Below are 23,304 nucleotides of genomic sequence, written 5' to 3'. Positions count from 1 at the left end.
GGGGGTTAATGAGACACGCTCTAGTGTTTACCAATACACAAAGCAATGCGGGTCACCCCCAGTTCCTCCTCCCCGAGCCTTTACGCCCGGCCACTGCCTCCCTGCCCCAGCCAATCGCCGGCCGGCGTTCTGCCACTGCCAGTTGACCAGCTTCCAGTGCAGAGGGTATGCTGATGTCGGCCCGTCCTTCTGATTGGTTGGCCGGGGTGGAAGTATTGTCTCGGAATGTATATAACATTGTTCCATCTTCACCTCCTTCCTAGGGAGCGTTGCCAAGCTCGGGGGGGCGGTGTGAATGGTGGCCTGTGTGGCTCTGCCAGCTTCTCACAATCCCATCGGGGGGGGGGAGGTGCTGACCCTGAGAATTCTCCCGCTCTCCGCTCCGACACATGCTCCGCTTTCTGCCTCCATCCTGGGACGAGCTGGAAGTGGAGGCCTGGAGGAAAACGCCAGGGACCGGTCACCGCAGATCCACGACCGCCTGCCGGTGCGTCCGCTGGGGGCCGACGGCTACCAGTCAATCAATAACTTCACCAAAACCAAAAATAATGCAGAACGGGACGATCTAAATATTATCAGAGCTGGGGAATTCCGGGGCATTATCCAAAAACCTTTCCGAATTATTTCCTTGCCCTGAAATTTGGGTTTTTAGAGTTTACTGACCACATGCCGGGGGGGGGATTTTATTTTTGCAGAATTTGTCAGTAAATTATGTTCTATTAAAAAAAAATCAAAAACTTATCTAGTAAAAGAATATGCCAATTTTTGGTGAGAAAGAGAACTTCAGGACAGGAAATTGATCGGACAATGCTGCTTCTGCCACAGGCTGCCACCTATCACTTTTAAGCTGATTATCTTCACAATCGTTTCACTGCATCTAGATTGTAAGCTCCTGTGCCCAGGGCCCTCCTTACCTGTTGTTTCTGTAAATCAGGTTGTTACATACTACTGGTTATGTCCTGTTTACACATTGCTGCGGAATATGATGGCGATATATAAAACAATAAATAATAATAACACATTGTACAGTGCTGCGGAGTATGACGGCGATATATAAATAATAATAATAACACACATTGTACAGCGCTGCGGAGTATGGCGGCGATATATAAATAATAATAACACATTGTACAGAGCTGCGGAATATGATGGCGATATATAAATAATAATAACACATTGTACAGCGCTGCGGAGTATGGCGGCGATATATAAATAATAATAACACATTGTACAGAGCTGCGGAATATGATGGCGATATATAAAACAATAAATAATAATAACACATTGTACAGCGCTGCAGAATATGATGGCGATATATAAAACAATAAATAATAATAACACATTGTACAGCGCTGCGGAATATGATGGCGATATATAAAACAATAAATAATAATAACACATTGTACAGCGCTGCGGAGTATGATTGCGCTATATAAATAATAATAACACATTGTACAGCGCTGCGGAGTATGACGGCGATATATAAATAATAATAATACACATTGTACAGCGCTGCGGAGTATGACGGCGATATATAAATAATAATAATAACACATTGTACAGCGCTGCGGAGTATGACGGCGATATATAAATAATAATAACACACATTGTACAGCGCTGGGGAATATGATGGCGATATATAAATAATAATAATAACACATTGTACAGTGCTGCGGAGTATGACGGCGATATATAAATAATAATAACACATTGTACAGCGCTGCTGAGTATGACGGCGATATATAAATAATAATAATAACACACATTGTACAGCGCTGCGGAGTATGACGGCGATATATAAATAATAATAACACACATTGTACAGAGCTGCGGAGTATGACGGCGATATATAAATAATAATAACACATTGTACAGCGCTGGGGAATATGATGGCGATATAGAAAACAATAAATAATAATAACACACATTGTACAGCGCTGCGGAGTATGACGGCGATATATAAATAATAATAACACATTGTACAGCGCTGCGGAGTATGACATTTCAATAAACAGATATATAAATATTTCAATAAACAGATATATAATAATTTACATGACATTTATTGATATGGCGCCAGCAGACGCCGTAGCGCTGTTACAATCATTGGAATGATATCAAATAACAAACTGGTATAAAGGAGAAGAGGCCCGGCTCCCGGGAGCTTACAATCTAGTGGGTGGGTGAGGGGGAGGTGAAGCAGTAGGGGAGGACGGCTGGGATGGGGATGAGCTGATCGGTCCGGATGATCTGCAGAGGTTGTTGTTCGTTCGGATGGCTGGTGATTGAGGACGGATTGGAGCGGGGAGAGGGAGAGACGGGGAGAGCAGTTAGTAGGGAGTTGCAATAATCCAGGCGGGAAATCACACGGCAGCGGGTGAGTCATTTGTTTCTAGTGCGAGGAACGGTTGGAGACGGGAGATGTTTTTCAGGTGAAGGCGGCAGGATTTGATGAGGGACTGGATGTGACGGATGAAGGAGAGTGAGGTGTTACACCAAGGCAGCAAACTTGGTCTATCGGTTGGATGGTGGAGATGTCGGGAATTGTGAACGGAGTGGATGCCGAGATTACCATAAACTTAATAAACAGATAATATAATAAATAATCATAATAATAATAATAAATAAAATAATAATAATTAAAATAAAATAATAATAACAATAATAAATAGATAGATAATACTTATAATAATAATAATAATGAATAAATAAAATAATAATAAATGAATAAATAATAATAATGAATAAATAAATAAAATAATAATAAATGAGTAAATAATAATAATGAATAAATAAAATAATAATAAATGAATAAATAATAATAATGAATAAATAAATAAAATAATAATAAATGAGTAAATAATAATAATGAATAAATAAAATAATAATAAATGAATAAATAATAATAATAAATAAATAAAAATAATAATAAATGAGTAAATAATAATAATAAATGGATAAATAATAATAATAAATGAATAGATAATCATAATAAATGGATAGATAGAATAATAATAACTCGAGGCTTCGGGAAGCAATGTGGACGACGTCTCTGCACAGAGAGTTCTGCCAGTTCTGCCGATTACAGGCCTGTGCCGGACCCTGCGTATAATTACTGGATGTTCCGGGAAATCACTGTTATTTTGTGCTCCTCACAGAACCCGGATTGTCTCCTCAGGACCCGGAGCCACCTCCCAGGCCAGCTGATGACGCGCTTCTGGAGACGTCTGTCTATGAACCTGTAGGTATGACGCCTGCGGACGTAAGTGCGGAGAGAGACCTCAAACAAAGAAGAAACCTTTATGGGACACGCAAGCTCAACCATTCTGCGTGTAACGAGAACCTACATGTGTGTTACTACCATCTGTAAAAGAGACCTCTGAGCTTCAAAATGATGATTCCAACAGAAGAAGACACCTTTGGGGTCCTAATCAAAGTTATCACCTCTGACTTAAGACGCTGGACCTTCAGCTTTCTTCATTGTATTAATAGAGCGCCAGTAACCGGCATCACCTGGATTACGGCTCTGATCTCCCCGTGTCTGCAATTAAAACCGGATCCACCCCTTACGCTGGGTAATTTAAGGAGCGGCACGACACCCCCTGCCTCCTGCATGATCTATAAACGACCCCTAATCACATCAAGAAAATTGCACCAAAAATAACTGATCAATAATCAATAAAGGGCAGAATGTACCCCGGCCCCCAGCGGCCTGCGTCTGGTCATGTGCTTCTCGTCCGTGAGCCGGTAACGTCAGCCCTGAACGGTGATTGCGGGTATCGCTTGTGTAACACTCATTACTTTTACAAGTTCGAGGGTTGGCCCCGGGCGTCCGATCGCCCTGATCACCCGTAGCGTAGACACCAGGCCCTGATATCTACCATGCCTTCTAACTAGAGGAGCCACACGGTGTCAGCCGCCTCTCCGTTATGGCGTCACATTCACAGATGGCGTCACCCTGACCTCCCTATAATGGCGGCAAGGCTTGATGTCTACAATGGACAACAGCTAACGCCCCACCTGTGCTGGAAAATCTACACATAGACAGGGCCACGCTGCCGAGGACGGGGCCACCCGGGCAACTTAAGGCCAGCTACATTGTTAGGGACACATAGTGCGCAGCCGGCAGATCGGGTGACTGCATGATGCCGAGGACCAGTGTCCCACCAGGCACTCGTCTGGCCAAGCAGACGTATAATGAGACCTTCATGTTGTGGCCATTCCCAGAGCTCCAACTCCCACCGGCAGCAGCCATCACAACAATGCCGCGTTACTAATAACTTGTTTTGGATCGGGGAGTCTCTGTATGTGTCTCTGCGCTCTCTTTTGTGACTCCACCAGCTGGCTTTCTCATACCTTCATCCCCATACCACGCATGATACGGTGCCGTTATCACCTCCACGCCGGCCTCACACGCACCGCTATCACATGTTTTCAGAGACCAAGAATTCCACCGCTTTAGCGTTGATTAGATTAGGCTGCGGACTCCGAGGGACCCCTTCCTTGCCAGAGACGGATTATTTCAGGCCAGTCCTCATCCTCCGTCTCTTCTCCCCCCGGTCCAGTCTCTACTCTCCACTCTCCCCTAATACCTCAATTCCTTTACTGCCCCTTCCCCCAACTACTTACACCCTGAGTTTATTGCCCATCTTCTATTACTTGCTCATTCCCCTTGTGCCTCGTCCTCTCTCGCCCTAATTATTACCCCAGGTACTTACCCTCCTATGCTGCATACCCCTATATACCACACCGCAGCCCTATACCGTCTCAGTTATAACGCTCGCCCCCATATACCACACATCCTTACAAGGCACTACGTTTCCCAGCCTTCAATGAAACAAAAGAGTGATTCGTTTTTCAGATCAGATATCGATCTCAGCTCTTTCGTCAATACATTTAGGTGGTAAATAAGTGGAGCAGCCTCCCAGCAGAGGTGGTAGAGGGTAATACAGTGAGGGGGTTTAAACATGCATGGGATAGACATACGGCTCGAGACCGACGACTGATTAAGGTTTGAGTCTTTACAGCAGGAGAAATGGACAGACTAGACGGGGGCCGGATGGGGCCGATCTGCTGGCAAATTCCGGGTTTGAGGGGCTGGAGCCTCTGGGGCATTTTATAAAGTGTTATTTCTCTCCTCGGGTTGGGGTCCGGGCAGCCGGATTGAACGCGGCGTAAACCCTCCGTATTGTTTCGTTTGTTCGGACTCCGTCTGTCTCTTTCCCCGGATCCTGCTGCCCGCTCTCTCTCTCTCTCTCTCTCTCTCTCTCTCTCATTTCTATATTTTCTCTTGTTTTATGTCTTCCCTTTTTCTTTATTCCTTGTTCCCCAATTATTTTTGCTGTACCCCACTTTTTACCCTCTGTGCCCACCCTTTCCCTCTCTCTTAAACCCCTCTCCCCCTCTATCTCAATCTCTCCCCTCTTTGTCTCATTCTCTTTACCCCCCTCTATCTTTCTCTCTTCTCCCTCCTCTCTGTCTCTCTTTATTCTCTGTCTTCTCCTCTTATCTCTTCTCTGTCTCTCTCTTTACCCCTCTATGTCTTTCTCTCTTCCTCTCGCTATATCTTCACCCCTTTCTGTCTCTGTCTTCTTCCCCCTCTTTGTTTCTCCTCCAATGCCTCTCTCTCTCTCTCCCTGCGTCTCTCTCTTTCCTCCTCCTTTTGTCTTTCGCTCTCTATCCCTTCTCTCTTCCCTCATCTCTGTTTCTCTCTTTACCCCTCTTTGTGTCGGTTTCCCCTTCCCTGCCTCTCTTTCTCCCCTTCGCCTCTCTCTCTCTCCCTGCGTCTCTCTCTTGCCTCCTCCTTTTGTCTTTCCCTCTCTATCCCTTCTCTTTTCCCTCATCTCCGTTTCTCTCTTTACCCCTCTTTGTGTCGGTTTCCCCTTCCCTGCCTCTCTTTCTCCCCTTCGCCTCTCTCTCTCTCTCCGTGTGTCTCTCTCGTTCCTCCCTCCTTTTGTCTCTCTCTCTCCCTGGCTCCCTCTCTCGCGCAGACGTGCCGGTTTGCAGGTAGTGCATTGACCTCAGATAAAACTTATTATTAACATGCGCTGGGAATGGAGCTCTGCAGCCCTCGCAGGCACGTGATTCCCCCTCCCCCTGCGCGGACGATCTCTCACGCAGTCTGCCTCGGGACTGATCCCCTCGGCCACGGGCAGACAAGTCACAAGCTCCAATCTACTCATTCCTCAGCATTAATCGCACCAGTTAACCCATGGCCTGACCCAACTCTCAGCTGCATTAACTCTTTGGGTTCAAGTGGGGGATTAACTACATCTAGGGCAGAATTATCCCGCAGCGACCCCATGAACAGCATGCAAACCGACGGACAGAAAGAATTCCCGAGCAGGGGACAAATGTGGCCTTTAACACTATCCGTGGGAATATTAATCAGCCACAAACAGCACAGTATACACAAAGGAAGCGTCGTAACAATGGCCTCTATTCACTAAAGTGCGAGCGCCTGCAAGTTGGCAAATGTGAGTTTGCAGGAGCTTTTGGTCAAAAGTCCCAAATTCACCAAAGCCGCCTGGCATTAACAAAAAATAAAAACCAACTCACGGAATGGTGAAGGTGCGAGGTCTGATGTACCGGTCGCCTGGCAAATCGGCATCAGTAAGCAATTGGACGCTGCCGCCGGCAGAGGATATCCCGACCGCACGCTGCGTAAGCATAAAACCATAACCTGTGGCTGCGCATATCCAGCGGTCGGCTGCACGTATGTTATTAGATGGCTAATGGCCTTGAAGTGCCAGGGCCACCCGGTCAAAGAATTGTGGAACTTACAAGTCCTCGACCATAACGAAGGCGATAATGTGAACTACGTTGCACCCCCTCGCATGCCCTCACCTGTAATAGTTATAAGCGCAGGCACTCGCACAACCTCGCACTCACACATTCATATATCTGCACATTGTTTCGCGAGTGTTAGTGTGAGAGGGCATGTGACTGGCGTTGGCTGTGGTCAGTTCAGTTAACCCTTAACTCGACTGACCACTTGACCGCAAAAGGATAAGGAGGATTATATGGAGTAATAGGAGGTGTTATAGGGAGAGTTATTTGGTATTATAGGAGGAGTTATAGAGAGGGTTATATAGAGTAACAAAAGGGGTTATATGGAGTATTAGGACAGGTTCTAGGGAGGGGTATTTACAATCCCAGACTGCCCATTTATATATATATATATATATATATGTGCATTTATATAGTTACCTTGTGTGCATTAATTGTTAGCTCTGCTGCCCAGAGTCTGTATTAAATCTTTTACATTCACGCTTCGGTTCATTCCACAGAAAAGCCGCTATTATTCTGAAAGTGGAAATGTTGGAAAAACCTGCGCAGGTCACATGTTTGTCTTTCCTAAGGCTGATTAGATAGCGACAAACGCTCTTTCATCAGCTCCGGGCATTGGCACGGCCGCCCCTATCGCAGGGCAAATCGCAGGGCATTTTGTAACGGGAGCACAATTACTGTACACGGGGTAAATGTACAAACCCAATACTGGGGTCAAACGCCCTTCACCCCGAACGACAGGGGGACTGTCAGCTACCGCCTCGTAGTTTGAAGAGACTCTTGGCTGAGAGTGATGTGACAGGAGTTATGTTTCAAACTTCAATGAATATTCTTATTTGCAGATTTGGTTCCATTTGTTTTTCTTCAGCTTGATTTGAGCTTTAATTTGTTCTTAAATCTTTATCTCTACTTCAGGGCAAATATCATCTTCTCTCCAGTTCCCCTTATAATTTACATGCATGCCATCAGCCAATGGCTTTAAACCTTATTGACACACTTGGGCTCATTGATTGGATGATAGGTAGACTTATCACTGCCGGACCGGACAGCTGCTTGTTACAGTATGTCAATGTCTCCATCAGGTTGTTGTTGACACGGAGGCAGCCGCCGCAGGGCCTGGTGATGATGGGATCCGTGAAGTCCTGTTGTTGGGTTGGGATCTCATGGCCATGATGTACCTACCTTTGCCACATTCTGCCGAGGAGCCACCCTGAATTCAAGACGCTAAGTAAAAAATAACGAATCAAGTCCTAGGGAAGGTCAAAGATCCCCCCAACCAAAAAGTCTACAAAAGACGAATGATATCAGGGGGCCCGAGAGGACCAAAACCTACGTTAGACTCAACTGCCATAGACAGGGTCAGGTTTAAAGACCCCAGAATTAGGGGTTTCAGGATTGTGCCTTTTGCTTTTGTCCAGTTAATTTCCCAGGGTCAGGGGCATATTGGCTTCACGTCATGATGGCAGTGGCGTCACACGCACATACCCGGAGCAGAGGTCTTCTTCAAAGCAACGAGGGAGCAGAAGCCTCCTGAGCTTCCTGGATTCTCAGGGTTGGGCACCACGCTGGTCGCATTAAACATGATTGCACTAATTGGGTACATGGACGACATAAATTAAAAATGCATCACAAGGTCAACCAGTTCAAAAACTTTAATTTCTAGCATTAAACAAGTTGTGATGGGTTTGGCCCAAATCTTCTCCCTTTAGACTTTTGTCTCCCATTTTTCTCCATATATAATAAAGACAGAGGAACATTTTTGAAAGATTTGGAATCAGTTTAGAGATCATTTAATTTATGTAAATCTCTGCATTTTGCCTTTCGGTGCATAGTCAACCCATCTCTGTCCTGGGCTCACTAGACTTTAGTCCTCCCCACAAAGCTGCCAGGGACCATCAATGGGGCAAAAAGGGCATAATCATGCAGATTTATTATACTTTCCTTTTTTTTTTTGGAGAGTTGTCCATTTAAAGCTGGAGGTTGTGGGAACTTTTCTGGATAGGTCCTTCTCCTGGTGATTGGGTGGAAGCGGATTATGGAGAAATATCTTCTCTCTAACATTTCTCCCACTGGCTGCAACTTAAAAATCTGTTCCCTGGCGCGGCGCCCACTCTAAACTCTTCATGTGGTTCTTGGCTTGCTAAGGTTAACCATGATTACAGTCTGTGCGCTCGGAGAGATGTACTAACTCACAGCGGAGACATTTTGGGTGGCCGTGAGACGGACAAATTGGTGTCGTCCTCGGCCTTTGGCGTCGCTGGCCTTTTGCAGATGGCGTCACGGAGCGGTCTTCCCTCAGAACTCGGATCCATCTTCTATTTTTGCAGCAGGAAGCGAGTAAAAAGACAATGAAAGTCGCGTTCGAGAGACAGCCGGACGGCAAAGTGTCAGTCTCCGGAGCCGACAGTTAGCGGATATTTGGCAGCCTTATAGCCGGAGAAAAACTAAATCGAGAATCGCAAGGATTTCTGTCTGTTTTTTCTGGGTTGTTAAATCTACAGCTAACACAGAATTTGGTTTAAATCCAGAAACAACATTTTCAGAATCAATAAGATGAGCGCTGTGCATGGGCGGCCATATTTATGAAAGCCATTGTCACCTGCGCTGGCGGGGATCTATATGTATTTTGTTGTTCATGATGTCAGATAATTTGGTAAATTTTTCTATCAGTTATTTCCATCGTCTCTTGGGCTAATATTATGTTGATTGTGTTATATATTATTATAGATATTTAAACCTGAGGACCAAAAACCCAAATTACTGCCACCAGCTAAACCCAACTAATCGGACGGTGGCAATGTACGTCCTCAGAGGAACACCCCATCTGTCTGCTGGATTGGGACTCATGGTTGGGTTATTCCTAGTCTACTCCTGGATAATAAACAATCAAATCAAATAGTTTTTGTTATCTTAGTTTTCTGTAATCTGAGGTTGGGAAGCAACTTTCCAGACATGGAAGGTCTCAGTAGATCAAGATGAGCATCAGATGGAGGCTCTTCATACAAAGTTCTTCCAATCTTCCTACCAGGTTTAGACCGTCGCCCATAAAACCTCCGGGGTTCTCTGGCGGATGTTTATGTTATTGCCACAGCTGGGGTCTCCCGGACAAACTGTGATGGAGTTGATCCAAGTCTAAGGAAAGTTAACCCTGAGTCTTCTTAGGTAAACAAACAAGAGAAGAAAGAAAAAAACAAAAGAGGCTAGAGAAATAATCTAACGCTTAAGAACATTGCGAGAGACTATGTAGAGTTAAACACTGTTTAACCCTTTATTGCTTATTCCAGTAGTAAAAAATAATAATAATAAATTCTTCCACGACACAGCAGGAAAAAAACAAAACAAAAAAAGGAAAAAAACCTCAATAGAGTAGAGGTCACTTCTTAGGTTGGGTAGAAGGACCTCATGAAGCAGTTATCGTTATCTACTCATTAGAACAAGTGCTTTCTTAAGACATGTAGTTGGGAGTTTATTTTCTAAAAATATGAGGCTCCAACACGGCAATTAATGTCTACAAAATATATTTCTGGTCTGGACCTCATCTGTGAGATCTTTATCTCATGAGCAAACGAGATGTCACCTCATTAATGATTAGAAGACTATTAGCTTCAGCTTGAAGGACTTCTCCCTCGAAACTGTGCAAAGGGGTTACAGGAGAGACCCCTACGTGGGTCCAGCTCAACGCTTTCTGTAAATAGTCTCAGCTCTGATGCGTTTCGCAAACAAGCTGTTTCTCCAGCAAATTACCCGGATAATTGTGATTCTCGGTAAGGTCCAACAGCTGAGAGTGATTTGGGTTCCTGTTTAATTTTGATTTTATCTGAAACTATTATGTTTTCTTCCCGAAAGCCTTGGGGTGCGGCAGGGAGAACGAATGGATGTTTACCCAGAGACTGCAAGCTGCCCGAGCACAGAGAGAGAGGGAGAGAGAGAGAGAGAGAGAGAGAGAGAGAGAGAGAGAGAGAGAGAGAGAGAGAGAGAGAGAGAGAGAGAGAGAGAGGGAGAGAGAGAGGGAGAGCACACAGATTAGAAACAAACCACAGACACTTTGTGACGCTTGTTTTGAAATCTCTGATGTCGATCCGGTTCTCGGTTTGTTCTGATGTCACAATGTTACAGCTGAATAATAACAATAATAAGAATAATAATAACTGGCATCTAATGGTAACCTAACAGTGGGGCATTCTGGCTTAGAGCATGTGAGGTTGGGAGCAACAGTCCCTCTGCAGTTCATGGATCAAGGGTAATCTCTCATTTCCTCGAATGGCCCGTTTACACTATGGAGGGCTGTGCTCTATGGCAATGTACCTGGCGCTGCGCATCCATCTGGATATGGTGACACGTCCTGGTGCTCAGCAGTGAGGAGCAGGGCTAGACACCAACACGTAGCTCATGGTGGACATTAACTGGGGTCTGTGGTGGACAATTTAATGACGTTCTATGGACCTCAGAAACCTGGCCGGGGACGCTGCCCAGGGTCATGCCTAGGGGAGAGCGTAACATCCCTGCCTGAAAGTTACTGTTTATTGTATTATGGCTGTTACTGCTGCTGTTTTCTTAGCTTGTCTTCTGTCACCGCGTGGCCTGTGTTCCTGCCTTGGGAATCATGGAGTGAGGAACCATCTGCTGGGCATGCGCTGCTGGCTGTTACCCAGGTGGTTTGGATGGCCACTGGGGGCATTTCTTAACGTTATTACCTTAAGCCGTCATAGTACCGTATTTGCTCGATTATAAGACGAGGTTTTTTCCAGAGCAAATGCTCTGAAAAATACCCCTCGTCTTATAATCGGGGTCGTCTTCTAATCAGACCCCAAAAAAATGCTGGCGCCATGCTGCTTACCGGTCGCGAGCAGCGTCTCTTCTGTTAGAAGCAGGGCAGGAAGCTTGCAGCGTCCTCACAGAACTCTATCTCCCCCCTCCCTCCTCTGAGGGCGGGGCCAGAGAAGTTGCTACAGCCGGTCCCCTGCAGAAGTCTGCGAGTGGGAGATCTGCAGTTCAGGTAAGGGGGTGGGGGAGGGTTTTTGAGTATGTGTGAAGTGTGTGTGATTAAGGGAATGAATGAGTATTTAAATGTTTGTGAATGAGTGTGAGTGTGTGTGTGATAGCATGGATGTGTAAGGGGGGTGGGGGTTGTAGCATGGCATATGGAGGCTGTAATCCCACTGCTATCATCCCCAGGTTCCAGCATGTACTGGCTGCCTTGGCTTGATAGGAGTGTGATTGCTGTTAGCAGTTTGATATATATATATACCGTATTTGCTCGATTATAAGACGAGGTTTTTTCCAGAGCAAATGCTCTGAAAAATACCCCTCGTCTTATAATCGGGGTCGTCTTCTAATCAGACCCCAAAAAAATGCTGGCGCCATGCTGCTTACCGGTCGCGAGCAGCGTCTCTTCTGTTAGAAGCAGGGCAGGAAGCTTGCAGCGTCCTCACAGAACTCTATCTCCCCCCTCCCTCCTCTGAGGGCGGGGCCAGAGAAGTTGCTACAGCCGGTCCCCTGCAGAAGTCTGCGAGTGGGAGATCTGCAGTTCAGGTAAGGGGGTGGGGGAGGGTTTTTGAGTATGTGTGAAGTGTGTGTGATTAAGGGAATGAATGAGTATTTAAATGTTTGTGAATGAGTGTGAGTGTGTGTGTGATAGCATGGATGTGTAAGGGGGGTGGGGGTTGTAGCATGGCATATGGAGGCTGTAATCCCACTGCTATCATCCCCAGGTTCCAGCATGTACTGGCTGCCTTGGCTTGATAGGAGTGTGATTGCTGTTAGCAGTTTGATATATATATATATATATCAAACTGCTAACAGCAATCACACTCCTATCAAGCCAAGGCAGCCAGTACATGCTGGGTTAAAAGGCATATCATGGGGCTGAGTGGCATATAGGGGGTTAAAATGCATTTCTGGACCTCCAGAAATGCATTTTAACCCCCTATATGCCACTCAGCCCCATGATATGCCTATATACCTCCAGAAATGCTTTATACCCCCCTATATGCCACTCAGCCCCATGATATGCCTTTTAACCCCCTATATGCCAGAGTGGCATACAGGGGTATAAGGCATATCATGGGGCAGAGTGGCAAATAGGGGGGTATAAAGCATTTCTGGGGGCAGAGTGGCATAACTGGGGGGGGCAGGTTGGCAAATAAAAGGAAATTTAAAAAATATATTTTTCTCAATCATAGCTTTTATTAAACATGAAAATAATTTACATGAATTAATATTTACTGGTAAAACTTTTTCCCTATAGGGTAGTCTTATATTCAGGCTTTTTGTTTTTTTCCTAAATTAATATTTTGATTTTGGGGGGTCGTCTTATAATCGGGGTCGTCTTATAATCGAGCAAATACGGTATATCAAACTGCTAACAGCAATCACACTCCTATCAAGCCAAGGCAGCCAGTACATGCTGGGTTAAAAGGCATATCATGGGGCTGAGTGGCATATAGGGGGTTAAAATGCATTTCTGGACCTCCAGAAATGCATTTTAACCCCCTATATGCCACTCAGCCCCATGATATGCCTATATACCTCCAGAAATGCTTTATACCCCCCTATATGCCACTCAGCCCCATGATATGCCTTTTAACCCCCTATATGCCAGAGTGGCATACAGGGGTATAAGGCATATCATGGGGCAGAGTGGCAAATAGGGGGGTATAAAGCATTTCTGGGGGCAGAGTGGCATAACTGGGGGGGGCAGGTTGGCAAATAAAAGGAAATTTAAAAAATATATTTTTCTCAATCATAGCTTTTATTAAACATGAAAATAATTTACATGAATTAATATTTACTGGTAAAACTTTTTCCCTATAGGGTAGTCTTATATTCAGGCTTTTTGTTTTTTTCCTAAATTAATATTTTGATTTTGGGGGGTCGTCTTATAATCGGGGTCGTCTTATAATCGAGCAAATACGGTATTATCCAGTTGGGTTAAAAAAGTCAAATGACTTCTTATAAATACGCGGGCAGCTAGCGGGAAGCCATTGTCAGCCTTTCCGTCCCATTAATGTCTGCCATTACGTGACTTTTTGCTCTTAATGACGGTTAATTTGGGCTCGCTGAGTCTAGGGAATCGCTCAGCCGTCCAACACTTCGCAGAAGCTGGGAAACGGGGGCCGGATGAGGGCCGATCTGCCAGAGGGTTATATATATTTCTATACGTTTTTGGGACCTCAGAAGTCTCTTCTTCAAAAAGTTTGCATAACTTTACATCTTTTTCAAAGTTGGCCCAATAAAAGGTTTCGCCTGCGACTGAGGACTCCGTGTTCGATTGACCCCAAATGACTGTAACTTCTTTGTTTACCGTTTAAAGATAATTATGATGCGTTTTTCTTTTTGTTATCGCTTCGTATAAAAGAATTGTTGGCAGGAATGGAGCCGGTGGCGTGAATGGCGGATATCGGGCCGGGTCAATGAACGAGGCTGCGGGGGTTAAGCGCGTTACTCCGCGGCCAGTTAGATCCGGCTGGAGCTGTAATAATATTCTTTATTGTGTTTACTGAGGATGATTAGTAAAAACACCATTATTGCGGGTATAAATCACCCGTATTTATCTAACTGTCCACATTGTTGTAACGAGCGGAGAATATGGAAGGAGCGGCCGCCGAGTTGTAATTAATTCCGGAGCGGACTCTGCGCTGGGGAGTGGGACCGCAGCAAAGAAAATATATTACAGAAAAACTGCAATTAAACCATAATATGTTACCACGGAATCGTCACTAATCCTTCATTGACACATTTTTTTTTACTCGTAACCCCTTGTGTGCCGCGGGCGTGCGCGACAAAAACCCAAATGTTGCTGATTTTTCACCAGCTCTGCGAAACAACAAAGAAAGAAGAATAATAAATTCCGGTTTTTTTGTTGTTAATTAGAATCCCTCCCCGTCTCCAACTAAGATCCCTTTCTAACAGGTCAGCGTTCTGTCGGCGGCCCGGTAAAAAAACTGGATGACGGCCAACGCTAACTCGACGAAATGAAGAAGAAAAAGCGATGGAGACGTGCGGCCGCTTCCTATTGGTTGATCAAGATACATATATATTTATTTTAAAATGCCCCCCCCCTCCTCCCCGGAATTTAGACATTCTAAAAGAAAAATGGAAGCAAAACATGGGGAAATCAGTAATTATCAGAATTCTGAACGGTAAAATCCAGTTAAGATCCAGAGATTCCATTTTTATTACTAAAAAAGGTCTGAAAGATTTGTAAAGTGCGGCAGAATCTTCAGTATTATGACTGAAGGATAATAAAAGACGACTATCGTTCGTTTCGGTCCGTTTAGGGGCTCCGGGAATGATTTGCGGGTCGCTGTTTATTAAGCGTTGGCTCTGTCTGCGGCCGCCGCCGTTTACATAGAACTATATAAAGCGACCGCGGGCCGTAGGGATTGCTGGAGCCGCCGGGGCCGTATAACCCGTCTCCAGCTCTGTATACAGCGTCACAGACTTCACCGGCCACAGCTATTTCCACACGGCCACGGATTGTACAAACTGACCACAAGATTATATCAGCGGCTACGCGCTGCCTATACTGGGTCCGGCTTGGGATAAACTGTCGTGGTCTATATATAGGGTTGCCACCTGGCCGGTATTTCACCGGCACAGCCGGTATTTAGAGCACCCTAAATACAAAAAAATACCGCCAATGCAATGGCCGATATTTTTTGCAGGGCAGACCGGCAAGGTGATTGGCAGGAGGGGAGCACCCCTTAGAGAGCTCCCGCCGCTGTGTCTTTAGCGCAGTGCTACATGCCGCGACGGCGTGATTGGCGGAGGCTAAGCTCTGGAGGGAAAGTGATGTTTAATTTCATGACGTCACTTCCCCCAGCGCTCTGGAGTCTGGCAGCATCCGCAGACCGGCCGGCCTGCGCAAGCTCGCTGCCTGCGGACTCGGAGGAAAAAGCCTTATGTGCCAGCTCCTGTCTGCACTGATAAAAGTGAACTGAGGTAGGTGCACATTATGTTTCTGTGACAGGAAATATTGGGGGGGTAGGTGTACATTATGTTTCTGTGACAGGAAATATTGGGGGGGTGTAGGTGCACATTATGTTTCTGTGACAGGAAATATTGGGGGGGTAGGTGCACATTATGTTTCTGTGACAGGAAATATTGGGGGGTAGGTGCACATTATGTTTCTGTGACAGGAAATATTGGGGGGGTAGGTGCACATTATGTTTCTGTGACAGGAAATATTGGGGGGGTGCACATTATGTTTCTGTGACAGGAAATATTGGGGGGGTGTAGGTGCACATTATGTTTCTGTGACAGGAAATATTGGGGGGGTGTAGGTGCATATTATGTTTCTGTGACAGGAAATATTGGGGGGGTAGGTGCACATTATGTTTCTGTGACAGGAAATATTGGGGGGTAGGTGCACATTATGTTTCTGTGACAGGAAATATTGGGGGGGTAGGTGCACATTATGTTTCTGTGACAGGAAATATTGGGGGGGTGCACATTATGTTTCTGTGACAGGAAATATTGGGGGGGGTGTAGGTGCACATTATGTTTCTGTGACAGGAAATATTGGGGGGGTAGGTGCACATTATGTTTCTGTGACAGGAAATATTGGGGGGGGGTAGGTGCACATTATGTTTCTGTGACAGGAAATATTGGGGGGGTAGGTGCACATTATGTTTCTGTGACAGGAAATATTGGGGGGGGTAGGTGCATATTATGTTTCTGTGATGTCACGCATATATAATTAATTATGCAAATTAGCGGTATTTTTTGCAAGAAAGGTGGCAACCCTATCTATATATATATACTGTCCACAACTCTATATATACGCTCAGACACTGTATACACTGGGCACAGTCCCATATAAACTGTCACGGTCCAAATATATATATATACTGTGTATATAAAATGTATATAAACTGTCCACAGCCCTATGCAAACTCACACACTGTAATATTGCTTACACTCTGTATACACTGCCCACACACTGCGTACTGTCCATACACTATATACTGCTCACATGCTGTATATACTGTAATCACACTGTATATACGGCCCATACACTATACATATATATATATATATATATGTTCTTATCACATACTACATATGCTGTTCTCACTCTGTATATACTGCCTACACACCATATATAAGACTGTATATACCGGGTACTCCTCATAAACTGAATACACTGCCTACACACAGTGTGTACTGTCCATACACTATATATACTGCTCACACTCGGCATATACTGTTCTCACACTGTATATATGGCCCATACACTATATGTATATATATGCTTCTCACATGCTGTATATGCTGTTCTCACACTGTATAGATGGCCTATACACTGTATACATACTGCTCACACACTGTATATACTGCCCATGTACTATATATATATATATATATATGTTTATATGTATATATATTGCCCACACACTGTATATACTGCCCATGTACTATATATATATCTATATATATATGTATGTTTATATGTATCGCCCTCACACTGTATATACTGCCCATACCTCGTATAATCTGCTCTCAGTAACCAGATGACGCTTAGTGGCGTTTCTGTTTTGGTTCATTAGGCGCGAAGCTTCATTACTTGTTACCCGTGGGATGCCGTGTTCTGTGTCATGTGTCATGCATGTTTTCTGGTTGCTGGATAGCAGCCATTTGGAGAAGGTTAACTAGAAAATCGAGACAGTTTCCAGGTACGGTTGATCGTCAGCCTTGTGGTTCAGCTATAGACCTGTGACATGTTCCAGGGCTACCCTACAGCGTCTGCTCTTCTTTAGGTAACGCAGACATTTCCAGGTGTGAATTTAACTGAAAATGCACCAGAAAACACAAAATTCTTTAAATAAACGATTTGTCTTATTGAACGCAGGATCTGCACTTTTTCCCCAAACACTCCAAAGGGCCCCTCTCTGTGCAATTTATGGGAAATCCCTCAATTTGCTCACATCCTCGACCCAGGGCAGGGCAGGGAACACCTGCCGGCCGCCATTATAACAACGGAGCTGCCGCCCGGCATTATCCGGCAAACAGGACCAAGCCACCCGTTAACCTCTAATATCTCACATAAATAACCCATTTTATTCTAATCACATAAAAACAGCATGACAACTATTAAGAAACATTTTCGGTTTCTATGTCAACAACCTATCAGTGCTTCCTTTTGCATCACATGACAAAATCACCAGAAAAAAAAAGTGATTAAAGAATTATTTCTGGGTAGGGTTTGGATGTTCAGCAGAACCCAGAATGGGGCTTCTTATGTTGTATTTAATTAGCAGAGTTGGCGGAACAGCAGCTTTAATTCCGAGTATATTGCCCCCAAACTCATTGTTGTCCAATTAAAAATTCCCAAAAGATCCTGCAGTATTCAGAACCTCCCCCCAAAAATACCTTCTGTTTGTTAAACCTGCAATCCGCTACATCCTGGGATAAATAGAGAACTCAGGAGAAGACCTCTGGTTTAAATCTAGAGACATCGGGGTAAGAATTGGAGACCTTGGGGTTAGATCACAAGACCACTGGGGGAGAGATAAAGACCTCTAGAGACCTCGGGGTAAGATCTAGAGACCTCGGGGTGAGAGTTGGAGATCTCGGGGTAAGATCTAGAGACCTCGGGGTGAGAGTTGGAGACCTCAGGGTAAGCTCTGGAGACCTTGGGGTGAGAGTTGGAGACTTCAGGGTTAATTCAGCTATAAAATGTGATTAGTATTTCCAGTGCCTCTCGATTCATGGGCCGCTTGCATGCGCTCCCAATGTTCTGCCCCTGGAGCAGATTAGGCACTTAATTACCCCATCCTCGAAGCTGGGATGAGCCTCTGTCTGGGGAGGGGGCATTCTGGTTGCCTCGTGGCTTTTACTGATCTCTGCCGCAACCTAAGTATTCCAATAATGAACATACTAACAGACGCCCACTTTTGAGCGTGGGCAGCATTTTGGGTAATTTTAGATAATTTTAGGAGTAGGCGGAGAGCAGGTAGCGGTGGGTGGAGCTTCATAGGTGAATTTTAACTGGTAGGTGAGACGGATTAACAGATATGTTACAATATTGCGTTTAGTAACTCGTGCCGTTAGTGCCCTCTCTGGGGGCAGGTTTACTACCCACTCATTCATTAAATTGTTGTTGCCCCAGTAAAGGGGTCAAAGCTCTTCCTTCCAGCTGTAATCATTAAACTTGGGGAGTTTTCTCATATCTCGTTGGCTCGCTCCCCATCGTCATAAAAACTGAATATAAAGCACAGCAGGACACGGACCAATTATTACAGGAGGGTTAATGATCTGACCCGCGATCAGATAACGCAGCCGGATCAACGCACTGCAGGATAACAGGGATGGTCTACTAAATGGTGATAAATATCAGAGACATCTCTCCGAAAATGCCTTCTTTGGTCCCCAAACCCCTGTGCACCTCTTTCTTAACTTTATCCCCTCTTTCCTCCCGCTGTTGCCCCTCTTCTCTAGTGGGTCAGAATGTTTGCTGGGTATAAGGGTATCACAGGGTTCTACAGCCCTAAAAGCCCCGATAATGTATATAGAAACAGCAGGAGACGGCTTTATAAATTAAAAAGGGTAATAAACCCTGTTATTCTTCTTCTAAATGCCCCACTCCGCTACATGAATACCCCCTAAACAAAAATGGTCACCCTGGAGATGTGAGGAAGTGCGCATGGCCCAGCCTTGATGGAAAGACATATTCCAAGATATTTCAAACAGAAGAAATATCTGGACCAGAGATCATAGAGGTCAGTAATAAAGTTAACACCTGTTATATATTCCTCATATTATATATTATATACTCTCCGGCCGTATAACTAATCCCGTCCTTATAACCCGTTATATCCCTGTATATTCCTCATATTATATATTACATACTCTCCGGCCGTATAACTAACCCCGTCCTTATAACCCGTTATATCCTGTATATTCCTCATATTATATATTATATACTCTCCCCGGTATAACTAATCCCGTCCTTATAACCCGTTATATCCTGTATATTCCTCATATTATATATTATATACTCTCCGGCCGTATAACTAATCCCGTCCTTATAACCCGTTCTATCCTGTATATTCCTCATATTATATATTATATACTCTCCGGCCGTATAACTAATCCTGTCCTTATAACCCCTTATATCCTGTATATTCCTCATATTATATATTATACACTCTCCGGCCGTATAACTAATCCCGTCCTTATAACCCGTTATATCCCTGTATATTCCTCATATTATATATTATACACTCTCCCCCGTATAACTAATCCCGTCCTTATAACCCGTTATATCCCTGTATATTCCTCATATTATATATTATATACTCTCCGGCCGTATAACTAATCCCGTCCTTATAACCCGTTATATCCCTGTATATTCCTCATATTATATATTATATACTCACCGGCCGTATAACTAATCCCGTCCTTATAACCCGTTATATCCTGTATATTCCTCATATTATATATTATATACTCTCCCCCGTATAACTAATCCCGTCCTTATAACCCGTTATATCCCTGTATATTCCTCATATTATATATTATATACTCTCCCGCCGTATAACTAATCCTGTCCTTATAACCCGTTATATCCTGTATATTCCTCATATTATATATTATATACTCTCCGGCCGTATAACTAATCCCATCCTTATAACCCGTTATATCCTGTATATTCCTCATATTATATATTATATACTCTCCGGCCGTATAACTAATCCCGTCCTTATAACCCGTTATATCCCTGTATATTCCTCATATTATATATTACATACTCTCCGGCCGTATAACTAACCCCGTCCTTATAACCCGTTATATCCTGTATATTCCTCATATTATATATTATATACTCTCCCCGGTATAACTAATCCCGTCCTTATAACCCGTTATATCCTGTATATTCCTCATATTATATATTATATACTCTCCGGCCGTATAACTAATCCCGTCCTTATAACCCGTTATATCCTGTATATTCCTCATATTATATATTATATACTCTCCCCCCGTATAACTAATCCCGTCCTTATAACCCGTTATATCCTGTATATTCCTCATATTATATATTATATACTCTCCGGCCGTATAACTAATCCTGTCCTTATAACCCCTTATATCCTGTATATTCCTCATATTATATATTATACACTCTCCGGCCGTATAACTAATCCCGTCCTTATAACCCGTTATATCCCTGTATATTCCTCATATTATATATTATACACTCTCCCCCGTATAACTAATCCCGTCCTTATAACCCGTTATATCCCTGTATATTCCTCATATTATATATTATATACTCACCGGCCGTATAACTAATCCCGTCCTTATAACCCGTTATATCCTGTATATTCCTCATATTATATATTATATACTCTCCCCCGTATAACTAATCCCGTCCTTATAACCCGTTATATCCCTGTATATTCCTCATATTATATATTATATACTCTCCCGCCGTATAACTAATCCTGTCCTTATAACCCATTATATCCTGTATATTCCTCATATTATATAATATATACTCTCCCCCCGTATAACTAACCCCGTCCTTATAACCCGTTATATCCTGTATATTCCTCATATTATATATTATATACTCTCCGGCCGTATAACTAATCCTATCCTTATAACCCGTTATATCCTGTATATTCCTCATATTATATATTACATACTCTCCGGCCCGTATAACTAATCCCATCCTTATAACCCGTTATATCCCTGTATATTCCTCATATTATATATTATATACTCTCCGGCCGTATAACTAATCCCGTCCTTATAACCCGTTATATCATGTATATTCCTCATATTATATATTATATACTCTCCCCCTGTATAACTAATCCCATCCTTATAACTCGTTATATCCCTGTATATGCCTCATATTATATATTATATATTCTCCGGCCGCATAACTAATCCCGTCCTTATAACCCGTTATATCCCTGTATATTCCTCATATTACCGTATTTGCTCGATTATAAGACGAGGTTTTTTTCAGAGCAAATGCTCTGAAAAATACCCCTCGTCTTCTAATCGGGGTCGTCTTCTAATCAGACCTCAAATAGAGGTCTGATTAGGAGACTGAGATCCAGATCCCCCGCACCGCTGCAGGGGACCTGGATCCTCCTGTCTCACCCGACCCCCCCCCCCCATCATACACACACTTACCGGTGCTTCCTTGCTTCCTCTGTGTTGCCGGGGCAGCGGGTTGACGTCTACACGATCCGCGTAGACAACGTCCGCTGCAGCCGGAAGGAGGTGTGGCTAGCAGCGGGGGTTGTCTGCGTCCGTCGCATAGACCTTCCCCGACTGTCAGAGATCAGAGAGCTGATCTCTGACAGCCGGGGAAAGTATACGCGACGGACGCATACAAACCCCCGCTGCTAGCCACACCTCCTTCCGGCTGCAGCAGAAGGCGACGTCAACCCGCTGCCCCGGCTGGAAGCACCGGTAAGAGAGGGGGGAGAGCGGGGGAAGGGGGATGAGAGAGTGTGTGTGTGTGTGTGTTAGTTAAATGGGGGTATAGGGTGTGTGTGTGTGTTAAATGGGGGCATAGGGCATTTCTGGAGTGGCGTTAAGGGGGCATTTAATAGAGCACTCTGCCTCCTGAAATGCCTTATACCTCCCTATATGCCACTCTGCCCCATAATATGACTTTTAACCCCCTAAATGGCAGAGTGGCATATAGGGGTATAAGGCATTTCTGGAGGCAGAGTGCTCTATACAATGCCTTTTAACTCCCTTAATGCCACTCTGCCTCCTGGAATGCCTTATACCTCCCTATATGCCACTCTGCCCCATAATATGCATTTTAACCCCCTAAATGCCAGAATGGGATATAGGGGTATAAGGCATTTCTGGAGGCAGAGTGGCACATAGGGGGTCAAAAGGCATACCATGGGGCACAGTGGCATATAGAGGGTTAAAAGGCATATCATGGGCCACAGTGCCATATTGGAGTGGCAAGCCTGGGGGCAGATGTGCGTAACAGGGGGGCAGGTTGGAAAATACAAGAAATAAAAACAAAAAAAATCTTTTTCTCAATCATAGCTTTTATTTAAAAAAATAGTTTACATGAATTAACATTTACTGGGAAAACTTTTTTCCTTTGGGGTCGTCTTATATTCAGGCTTTTTCTTTTTTTCTTAAGTTAATATTCAGATTTTGGGGGGTCGTCTTATAATCAGGGTCGTCTTATAATCGAGCAAATACGGTATATATTATATACTCTCCCCCCGTATAACTAATCCCGTCCTTATAACTCGTTATATCCCTGTATATGCCTCATATTATATATTATATATTCTCCGGCCGCATAACTAATCCCGTCCTTATAACCCGTTATATCCCTGTATATGCCTCATATTATATATTATATACTCTCCGGCCGTATAACTAATCCCGTCCTTATAACCCGTTATATCCCTGTATATTCCTCATATTATATATTATATACTCTCCGGCCGTATAACTAATCCCGTCCTTATAACCCGTTATATCCCTGTATATTCCTCATATTATATATTATAT

This window comes from Spea bombifrons, chromosome 3 (genome assembly GCF_027358695.1).
Source record: "Spea bombifrons isolate aSpeBom1 chromosome 3, aSpeBom1.2.pri, whole genome shotgun sequence".
Lineage (NCBI taxonomy): Eukaryota > Metazoa > Chordata > Amphibia > Anura > Pelobatidae > Spea > Spea bombifrons.
The sequence above is the reverse complement of the archived record's forward strand: the minus strand, read 5'-3'. Positions refer to the sequence as shown.